The sequence below is a fragment of the Lolium rigidum genome, chromosome 7 (assembly GCF_022539505.1).
Source record: "Lolium rigidum isolate FL_2022 chromosome 7, APGP_CSIRO_Lrig_0.1, whole genome shotgun sequence".
Classification (NCBI taxonomy): Eukaryota; Viridiplantae; Streptophyta; class Magnoliopsida; order Poales; family Poaceae; genus Lolium; species Lolium rigidum.
In genome coordinates, this window is record NC_061514.1 from 254,750,707 (window position 1) to 254,762,744 (window position 12,038).

Consider the following 12,038-nt stretch of genomic DNA (forward strand, 5'->3'; position numbering starts at 1 on the left):
AGGGTTATGATTTTAGCTTGCATCCTCCTTATTGAGAATGAAACTTTCCAACAAAGTACCAGGTTACCATGGTGTTATCAAACCAATCAGGAATTTAATAGTATAAAGTATAATGAAACACACCATAAATCATGAATCAAGTAACAACGAAGCTTAACATTTTTTCTAGAGAGTGGATTTTGTACTTAGACACATGGGTGTGGATGTTTTCATCATCGTCCGTTGTGCTTTGAGATTCGGATAAAAAGAGGAGAGGGAAAGGAATCTTTCTATCTACCATGGTGAGCATGAATCTCGAGAAATAAATGAACGTTAATAAAAACACTCACACCCATGCATGTAAGTACAAAAGTATTTCCCTTTTTTCTATGCATTAAAATTTTATATATGAATGAACCATAGCCAAAAATAGTACACCAATGCATAATTTATGTAGGTACTTGTAACTTAGAATTAATAAGAACATAAAAAGGGACACTTATCACCATGTGGTATACATGTTGAGCAACTAAACAATTGTTATACAGAAAAAGACACTTAGCACTTCCTCTTTCATAATAATTGCAAGTATTAAACACAAAGTTGACAATATAACTACTAGATTGGGGCAACTTTGTAGGTTTTGGATAATATAGAGGATCATTAAATTTAGCATGAAACATAAGCATGTATAGTATATAAGCATGCTTCCCTCTCTAAAAATAGTTGCAACAATTAATATCATCATTACCATCATGGTTGAAGTAGGATTTCCATAGGATATTTTCAAACCATGCATATATTTCTTACATAAAGCATATTTCTCCTCTAAAGAGTAAATAGAAGAAATCAATAATGATATAGGACTCTCAAAAATGAGAGTATGGTCACAACCAACATGCTTATGATTTATATCCTCCCATAATCTAGTAGCAATTTCTAAGCATGGAGGATTATCAAGCAAAATAAGACCACCATCTAAAGCATTATCACATGTCATATCCAAAACATACTCCACATTATCATCAAAGTCATCATTTGGAATCATAAAATTAATGATAGGCATAATATCATCGGATTCATCATAATAACAAGTTCCACAAAAGAATAACAAGTTTTGAGTTTGAGAAACACTATTATATTTGGGAGGTTTGCGTTCTTCTTTTTTGCTCCTTTTTCTCTTCATTGTCTATCTTCTTTTCTTGGGGATGCATGGACATCCTCAAGCTTATGTTTTCACCATCTCTTGTTTTTCCTGATCACTCTCCTCTTCTTGGGGGTGTATGGGCATCCCCAAGCTTATTTTTTGTCATCTTCTTCCTACAAAACATTAGTATTCTCCATGGCACTCTCAACATAGTTTAATTATTCAAAGCATTAGTACAAGGAGGAAGATTCAAAGCTTTAAACATACATCATTAAGGACGCAAGGATATCTTCAGAAACATTATAACTCATTTTATGGCATTTTAAGTTTTCCCAATTTTATTGGTTTTTTATATAAGGAAAGGGTAAATGAAAAACTGAAATAAAACTAAAGAAAAGCTCAAAAACACGTAAGTAAAAGAAGTAAACCTCCCCAAGCTTAGGTGATTGTAAGATATCCAATAAATTGAAAATAGCACAATGCAACCTGTAAAGCTGAAAGTAAAACAAGAATAAAATCTTAGAGGCTACACTCCTCGAACCCCAAGAGCATGGAATCACTATAGCACCTCTCAATGTGGAATTATGGGTATTAATCCACGAGAGCAAGAAGGAAAATATATTTACTCTCTCAAACTAGAGTTCCACAATTCTAGTTGTCTATGCACTAAACAAAACAAAGTAACAAAGGGGGTTTAACTTGATGCTTGAAAGTAAAAACAAAACAGAAAATGTAAAAGTGTCCTAGTCCTCTAATATGCAAGAGGACAAGACGGATGTTTAGCTCTTATGGGAACAATGGTCATGGGTTCATGGTTCCACTTGATCTCTCTCTCTCTCTCTCGACAAATGGTTGCTATCATATTACAAGATGATAAAAGTACATACAAATGCCATGCTTTAGTGGTTAACGTCTATAGCGGCTACATGTCCTTAAACACATAGTTGAGATCACTCAGTTTTGCCATTGTTGTCACTTGCCTACACCCCTCATCTACGTAAATCATACTCCTTTACATAAAAACACACTAAAACACTATGGCAAATGTTTCGTTTGTTGTTGGAATTGCACATCTCTCTCATCTACCTATACTCAATGTTATCAAACACCTCGTGATATGGGTAGACAAGGCATTACCACTAGCATTACCCCAATGCTTATGTGATGTATACTAACAAATGAATGCATAGATATCATAATGAAAGGATATAGATGAAAACCTAGAGGGAGGTGAAGCGGTTTTACAAAATTTCTTTGTTTTTTTTGCAATTTAGGCTTTGCGGAAATGTAAGTGAGCCTAATGCAAACTAGGTGAGATAGCCTAGATGATGATACAAGGTACTTCACCCACGAAGGCGATCGCAAATGTAAATAACACGGGTAAAGAGTTCCATTAGAGATAACTCAACCACACGGAGATGAAGATGTGTTCTCGTGTTCCCACGTTGGAGAGGTTGGGGGCCCCACAAAGGATTTCCCAATGCTACGAAGGTTCACCTTCTCCTCCAGAACCTATCCCATGAAGGAATAGCTCGCTCAGTCGAGGTACACTTTAAGGTAGATTCCAAACTCTCACGACTTCTTCTGGGTGACCCTAGCCACCTGGGGTTTCCCACAAACCCAAGACTAACGATTTTGCTAGATGAACTTAAGGTGGAATGATGTTTGGCTCAGTGGGATTGTAGATCGAGATCTCCTCTTGCTTTATACCAAAGGAATGATGTTTGGCCGTTGGGCTAGGTGCCAAGAAGAAACCGGTTCGTTGTTGTGTAGAGGTCGGCGTCGCCAGTGACATGCCGGTTTTGTAGAGACCTTCCAAATAATTTTTTTCAAAGGACTAAGATCTTCCACATTGTGTGATGGATGTATTTGGTGGTATGATGTGTGTATAAGGCATTGGGAATATCCCCATCAAGATCAACGAGACCACCCATCTTAATAGTGTGGTGTTTCCTCAATGACTCAAACGTAAATAGAGAGAAATATAACCAAAACACTAACACTCCTCTTGTTTAGTGAATAGGGGTCTCCAGCGACCTTCCAACAACACATGTAAACTTTCACATGTGTAAACACTCATAAGTAATATTAGTCCATATTTTACCTTTATTGTCATCATTAACCAAAATAATGGTTAAGGGTAAAATACCCTTACACATAACCATGCTTCCAAAGTATGACAAGCTATAAAGTCTCAACACAACTGTAATACATAATTTGTATCATCTCATACCACAATATCCACCATAGGAATTACATAGATAGTATCGTAGCCGTGTAGGAAAGCTCACACGGTATAGAGCAATGATCATACATAGAGAGATTGGATCAAGTTACCACCACAAACTCCAAGTCCAGGGGTGGAATACTACTCTCTCATGGTGGAGAGCAATGACGAGGTGTTGTTGAAGAAGAAGAACGGGAGGACGAAGGAGATTCCGGCTGCGGTTCCCCCTCCAAACTTCCGTCTGGGGCTGACTACAGACTCCCTGTTTTTTGGTTTTCATTCTCCGCCTCCGTGTGTGTTGCAGTTTTTTATGAAGAATGAAGATGCCGGAAGGAGGTCACAAGTCTTTGCCCAACACGTATGCCTGAGGAATCATGAAGACAGAAGGCTCCAAGCTTTTATTTTATTTTTCACGGTGAACTCTAAATAAACGCTAGCCATGAGCTATGCAAGTTGTAATGAACTATTTTTTTCCGTTGGATCATACGATGTAATAATTGATCTTTGTTTCTTGATATTCATCTTGTAACAGTTTATGCTAGCATTTGATCCGGGACTAGCACTGTAAACACAGGGATCGGCACCTAATAAAGGTGAGGTCACTACAGTGTGTTAGGAAGGAAGACGCTCGTACGCAAATATTTAGGCCAGTCGGACTTGATGGTAGCTGGTGTCTACGCACGCTTCTATTCTTGTAGATAGTGTTGGGCCTCCAAGTGCAGAGGTTTGTAGAACAACAACAAGTTTCCCTTAAGTGGATCACCCAAGGTTTATCGAACTCGATCAGGGAGGTAGACGTCAAAGTTATCCCTCTCAAGCAATCCTGCAATTACGATACAAGAAGTCTCTGATGTCCCCAACACACCGAATACACTTGTCAGGTGTATAGGTGCACTCGTTCGACGAAGAGATAGTGAAATACAAGTAATATGGATGACTAGTAAAGGTGCCCGTGCTTTGCTACGGGCCATAATTCGAACATGTTAGAATTGAGTCAAATAATTATAAACATCATACACAAATTTAGTTATATGTATTCCTCAGAAACAACAATGTTTTCAGCCTACATGTAAGCCATTTTAAAAAATTGAGAATGATAATATTTGTAAATGGGTCTAGAAATATTTCTGGATTTTGATAATGATGTATTCTACCGACTTGCAAAATCTCAGCTCAAATCACATTGTATTTTGGGCAACAAAAAATAACAAAATCTGATAACATTTGAGGTTTTACTTTAGATTTTCACTTTTGTAAGAATATAAGGTGTTTCGAGTTGAAATTATGCATTGATGTTTTCTCTTTCTAGAGGAATATATGATTTTTAGACAACTTAAAGTATATAAAGTGATTTGGTATAAATTTGTATGGACATGCAATAAAAAAAAGTAGATAAAAAGCCACAGAACATACCACACCACTTATTTTGACGGATCTCAATATATTTTTCCATTAATTAAATAAAATGATAGAGAAATTTAATGCAATGCATTGCCTCGAGCCTGATTGAGCCCATTGGCAAAACTCCTGCCGTGCATCTTTGCACATGCTGACAGAAAAAGGCATTAGAAGAAACAAATATTGTATAACAATCTATAGCAGCAGTCGCTCGAGATTAATCCCGGTGAGATGCTAGCTGGGTTAGCCGAACTGCATCAATGGTCCTTCTCCAATTCCAAGGTTCCTCGGGGAGTAGTAGTTGTTCATCAGCAAGTACACCCGTTGTCCTCTTTCTTCAATCCGACCCTTTCTCTCTTCACTGAGACATTCTCTGTCTCATACCACTCGCTGACGGCGGGTGTGTCTGCAACCTCGGCCTCCCTCGTCATTCTACCAAGGGCCGTCACACTTCTTCTCTTTGTGTGACCTCAACTCTACCACGCACTGGTTGCACGAGAAGATAGCTGCGTCCGACGATCGGGAGCCCCACAATGTGCCGTGCCATGAGTTTACTGATGGCTCTTGTTTGCTGGTTGGTGATTCGTGCTCGTCGGGAGCCTGTACGGCGCGCCGCCGAAAGGACGCGGCCGTCCTGCACCAAGCCACCAAGACACCTGGCCATCCTGCCCACCTCCATCGTAACCTCTTGTATCCCCTGCTCGCTTCTAATTATCTTTGGCTTGTGTTGAGCAATTCGTCATCCAAAATCAGGGGCAGGAGGCAAGGCATGATGGCCGCGAGATGCTCCTCGTCAGTGTTGCTGCAAGTTTCAGCTGGATCAGCCGGAATTTGCGGAAGCTGCGCCGCCACACCTGAACCGGCCCTCCCTTTTCTGCGAGGCCCAGGACTACGGTGTGTCTCGACTCAGATCGTGCCCCAAATACCATACGGAAAGACCGAGCACATATATTTGAGAGACATGATGCATGGTTGCAAGCCAAATCCTAGCTAGATAGGGTTTTGTTTTGTTCGGATCGGATTCTGTTTGAGACGTATACGGATTGGACTTTGTTTGACGAGGAAATCTTTCTCGCGGAACCAATCTAGTGCGATGGCCAGATTTAACGAGAGAAATAAGACAATCAAAATTTTCCTGCGGATACCATCAGGAAGTAGGAACGTACCATCACCAACCATCACGTCCTATTTCAATTTAATAGTAAAGATTATGAATAGTAATTGCAATCTGAAATAAAAAAAATGGCAGAAAGCAAGCATGTAGGAGAACTGGTTGTAAACGGTGTTTCAATGCTTGGAAACAAGGCCTAGGGATCATACTTTCACTAGTGGATACTCTAAACAAATATACCATAATTAAATACATAGATATTATCACTTCACTATGCTACTCTGAACCACTCTCCGGTTTGATAATAAACACAAATTCACTGCATAGGAATGCATAAGCACTCCGTAAAGTTCGCTTTCCCAATCTATGGACACCCCACGCTGTCACTTTGAGCATACACAGATGGTACTAACTAGACACCACAATTCATAAGTATTTCTGTAAATTAAGCTTAAGAAACAAACACGGTGTGCACACTGTCACCTTCACACCGTTGGACAAGGTGTTTCCGGAAATCACATAATAAAACTACTTGAGTAGCACAATAGTTGAAGCATAACATCAACTTATTTAACTAGATTACAAAGCTCATGATCACATAAGGATCATACATGGAGAGATAGACCACATAGCTACCGGTAAAGCCCTCGGCCTCCGGGGAGAACTACTCACTCCTCATCGTGGGAGTCAGCAACGGCGATGGAGATGGCGGTGGAGTCGATGGAGATGGCTCCAGGGGAATTCCCCGTCCCGGCAGGGCACCGGAACAAAGACTTCTGTCCCCCGAATCTTGTCTGCGATGGCGGCGGAGCTACGGAACTTTTCGTGGATGGAGGCTGATTGATTTAGGGTTTTTTGCATTGGGAGGTATTTATAAGCGGAAGGGCGAGGTCGATGGAGGCCAGGTGGCCCCACACCACCCCTAGGCGGGGGCCAGGGCCAAGCCGCGCCAAGGCATGGTCTGGCCACCTTGTGGCCCCTCTTCGTCTCTCCTCTGGACTCCGTCTTCGCTCCGGGAAAATAGAACCTTTAGCTTTTATTTCATCCAATTCTGAGAATATTTCATTTATAACTTTTCTAAAATACAAAACAGCAGAAAACAGGGAACTGGCAGTATGACATCTTGTTAATAGGTTAGTGCTGGAAAATGCATAAAAGTGCCACGAAGTGTAAACAAAACATATAGCAATTGGTGTAAAACAAGCATGGGGCATCAAAAATTATAGATACGTTTGCAACATATCAGCATCCCCAAGCTTAACTCCTGCTCGTCCTCGAGTAGGTAAGTGATAACAAAAAATAGTTTTTGAGGTGACATGTAGCCAACACAATCTTGATCAAGTTATTGTAAAGCATTGTAAGCTGGGATCAAAGTACTTTAAACATAGGCATGATAGATGTAATTCTAACAATAGAACTTGGCAACTATGTTATAACATGAAGAGTAACTCAAACAAAGGATCATGAATAATTGTGCATTGAAAGCAACTGTTTGTTTATGAGCATAGAGAAAACATAGTAAAGTGGTACTCAGCATGTCCTTTATGAAGTAGCAAAACATAAATGCCAGGACACCTTTAAAGTTCAAAGGGTGACTAGATACAAGTAATTTGAGAACAAGCAATAGCATAATCATGAATCAATCAATAATAATTTTGGGACTATACACATTATACTAAGAATGACAACTATGCTCTCTTAATTGGTGCATAAGTAGAAAATGAAGACTCAACATAAAAGTAAAAGAGAGACTTTTTGCAGAGTAAGCAAGATTAACAAGTTTTATAAACCTTCCAAAAAAGTGGTACTCATTGGCTTTGAGCTCTCATTGCCCCTATCATAAGCATCTTGAATGGTTAAAGTTAATGTGATGGCAAATGTGAGCTATATGCTTGACAAATCACATGTTGAAAATCTCCTGCCCCTTGAATACGAGTACCTAAACCTCATGCTACTCAACTTAGATCACAAATAAGTTCTTGTCATTGTAATTATACATGTATCATCGAGAACCGCCAACGGGGTATCTCCTGCCCCATGATATGGAAGTACTCTTGTAGGAGCAATCTCATGCCAAAATGACAAGACAAACAGATAATGAGCATCTCGGCAATCTTTTTATTTACTATGGGTATAGCTTTTTATTGAAAATGCTTCATAGAATGCTCACTATGGTTCGCTATAAATTTCCACCATGAATGATGCATGGCTTAGATTAGCGGCCTAGGCGTTTCTCTAACACATATACAAACTCCATGGACTTAATTACAAGATTCCATTTTAGTTTGCACCGCTAGGCATCCATAAACAAAATAACATGACATCAACTAAATATGAATAAGTGCAATGTTGAAAGCGTTCCCATAAAAGCATGGTTGTGCTACTCCCAACTTGCAATTTGCAAACATATAAACTTCATAAGATAGTCACAATGATCAAGTTTATTAAGTGCAAGAAAGTAAATGTGCCATCAAGTTTGTGAGAGCTGTACTGACTAATTTTCTCATACCAAAATTTAATTTGGAAGATAAATAAAAACATGATGAATATACTTGGAATAGCAATAATGCTAGTAGGTAGATATGCTGGACACAATTGACAAACTTTGGTAATTGGTGGTTGGATGCACAAGTAGAGTTCATACTCAGTACAGGCGAAGGCTAGCGAAAAACTGGGAGCGACCAACTAAGAGAGCAATAATGACCATAATCATGCATAGGGACAAAACATTATCAATCAAAGCATAAAGTGATATCACAAGTCAAAAACTAAATGATCATAGAAGCTTTAGTTGACTAGTTTGTAGTCATAACATGATATAAGCACGTGCCAAGTCAACCCAATAAAGCATCAAACGAGAATACCATAATATTATGCTTTTATGATAAAACAACACATGATTCCTTCAATAGCACATTATGCACTATCAGCCATTTGAAACAAGTCATGATATAAAAATAATAACTAAGCATATGACAAGAATAACATCCAACATGACATGCCAAAGTCTATGCCACAGTCTAGACATGCTTCCTTTTGCATCACTATGAGCATGAAACATTTTACTCGTCTCCAACACCAATCAACTTATTTGAAATAACTCTCAGAGATGAAAAATAATATGGACCAGAGATATAAACATACATAAATAAAGAATACTAACGATCTCTTAACAAATTAGAACGAAAACCAAGAGCGAAACGTAGTACTAGAAAACTAGAACACTCGCAGAACAACAAGAGCGAAAACTAGAGCGTTCTATGCAATTAAAACAGAGTGTGTCTCTCTCCAAAAAAAATACGCCGGGATCAAACCATATGCTACAGAAAACTAAACTAAACTAAACTAAAAACAAAAATAAAGACACTCCAAGAACAACACATAGCGTATGAAGCAATAAAAATATAGTGCATAGAGAGATGACCTGTTGCTTTGTTGATGAAGAGGGGATGCCTTGGGCATCCCAAGTTTTGATGCTTGTACCTCTTGGATATTTCTTGGGGTACAGGGGCATCCCCAATCTTGAGATTTTATCCATACTTCATCTCATCACATCATTCTTCTCTCCCTACACTTGAAAACTTCCTTCATACAAAACTTCACACAATATTTTATTAGCAGCATTAGTTCAATCAAAATAAACAAATCCACTCGTGTTCAGTTCTAAAATATATCAAACATCTATTAAAGCATTAGCTACTGTAGCAACTCTTCAAAAATCCCTTTGATCAAAAGAAATAAAAAAGAAAGAGATTGTGAGGCAAATGCAAACAGTGGCAGAAATCTGTCAAAACAGAACAGCAGGTAAAGATTGATTTTTTTCGGAAATTTTCTGTTGCTCATCTCGAAAAGTGGTCAACTAAAGAAAGTTAGATAATAACCTGGGGAACATGCACAAAAACTGGCAGCCCAAAATTCCGCTCTGGTTGTTTATACGACTTTTTATGGTGACAACACAAAATCTATTTTCAAGATAGCAACTTCCCTAAATCTTACTTTCTTCCTATTAGAGACTATTCTTGGCACAAAAACGAAATAAAAATGATAAGAAGAGGTTATTACAGAGGTAATAACTTCCAAGACTCAACAAAAGAAAAATTACAGAAATAAAACATGGGTTATCTACCAAGAGTGCTTTTCTTTAATGCCTTTTAGCTAGCCGCAGTAATTTGAGAAGCTGCTGACATAAGAAATATTTATTGAAGTAAAAGAAAGCATCAAGAAAAAATATAAAGCAAATTTAAGTCCAATCCACTTCCTATGAAAAATAAGCTTGTAAAGAAACAAGTCATGGAAGCACAAAGCAACAAGCGTAGGAAAAAAACAAGTGTAACTTTAAAATTTTCAACATAGAGAGGTGAAACTTAATATTGTTGAGATACATAAAACCATATTTACCTTTCTCATAATAACTTCCAGTAGCATCATGAATAAAATTAACAATATAACTATCACATAAAACATTCTTATCATGAGCCGCATGCATAAAATAATTATTACTCCCCACATAAGCATAGTCATTCTTATTAATTGTAGTGGGAGCAAATTCAACAAAATAGCTATCATTACTATTCTCATCACCATAATCATCAAATATAGGAGGCATATTGTAATCATAATTAACTTCCTCTTCAATAGTAGGTGGACTGAAAATATCATATTCATCATTGTAATCATCATATATTGGAGGTATAGTACCATCATAATCAATATAATAGTTATCTTCCAAAGTGTGTTCATTTGTAAACATATCATCATTGGAAGGAACATGGATAGTACTAATAGTAAAACAATTATATTCATCATCATTTTCAGAATTGGTACCAAAGAGATTTTCAATATCAAAATTAGTGTGCTTTTCCCAATCATGATCACTACTATAGGTAACAGGCATAGGCTCATCATCGAGTTCAGACTCATCAACAAAAACTAAAATAGGAGCAACATGTTTAGGGGAAAATATTGTTTCCTCTCTCCTTTTACTCCTCCACATCTTCTTCTTCTTCTTCTTCTTCTTCTTCTTCTTCTTCTTCTTCTCTTTAGGAGGGAGAGGCTTGAAAGGGAGCTTCTCCACATACCCTGGTTTATTGTTAGAAACAATAGAAAAACTTTGGAGGATTCCTCTTTTTCATTAATAAGAGCAAAACACATATTAGTATTGTCATATTTTGGTAAACTTTCATCTTTTACAATATTTTGTATGTAAGTATTTGCATGGCAATTATCAACACAATAAAGATGACATCCATGTAGGATGCTATTCATATCAAGAGCACTCATATCAACCAAAGAAGGTTTCCTTGATAACTCTTCACACCCCAAAAATAATGTAAGTTCATCATGCTGATTATGAGTGATCATGTTATCACAATACAAACTTGCAGTACTCATTGGATTCGAAAGGCTATTATCATGGCCCGAGCATTGAAAATTGAAATGACCTACTTCATAGCAAAGTTCACAAATAAAAGGGTAGAGAGCACAAACTTTTTTACCAAGATCATGTAAAGCCGTCCCACATTTTAGTCTTTTCATTCCTGTGATGGATACAATATTATTCTTTGATTTGATTCTTTTCACAAGGTCTAAGTGCTACATAAAAATTAACATGCTTATAAGAAATAGTACTTTCAGAAGTTTGAGCATGTGTATTGCAATCATTAATAACAGCTTGATTTTTCATGCAAGTGCCTTTATAAGGTTCATGATACATGTCCCAATTTCCTGTAGGAACATTAATATGAGAAGCAAAATCTCTACAGTAATCAACAATAATTTTAGGATCAAGACCATATTTAGCACTAAGCTCTTGAAAATCAGCAGTTTCGGCGAAAGACTTAATGCAATCATATTCATAGTTTATACCTGATTCTTTACCTTTGTCATTATCCCAATCTTCGGTATTGCTTTGAATTTCTTCAAGAAGATCCCATTTAGCTTTCAACCTCCGTACTTGTGAAATATCCCTCCAAACAAGCATCTAGATAGTCCTTGTACTGTCCTGAAAGCCTTGCATAAAAATTATTGATAACAATATTAATGGGGAGCTCATGAGTGGAACATTTGAGCAGTGACTTTAATCTCCCCCACACTTGGGAATACCTTCTCCATCACCAGGATGAAAATTATAAATATAATTCCTATCTATATGCACTTCATGAGGAGGATAAAATTTA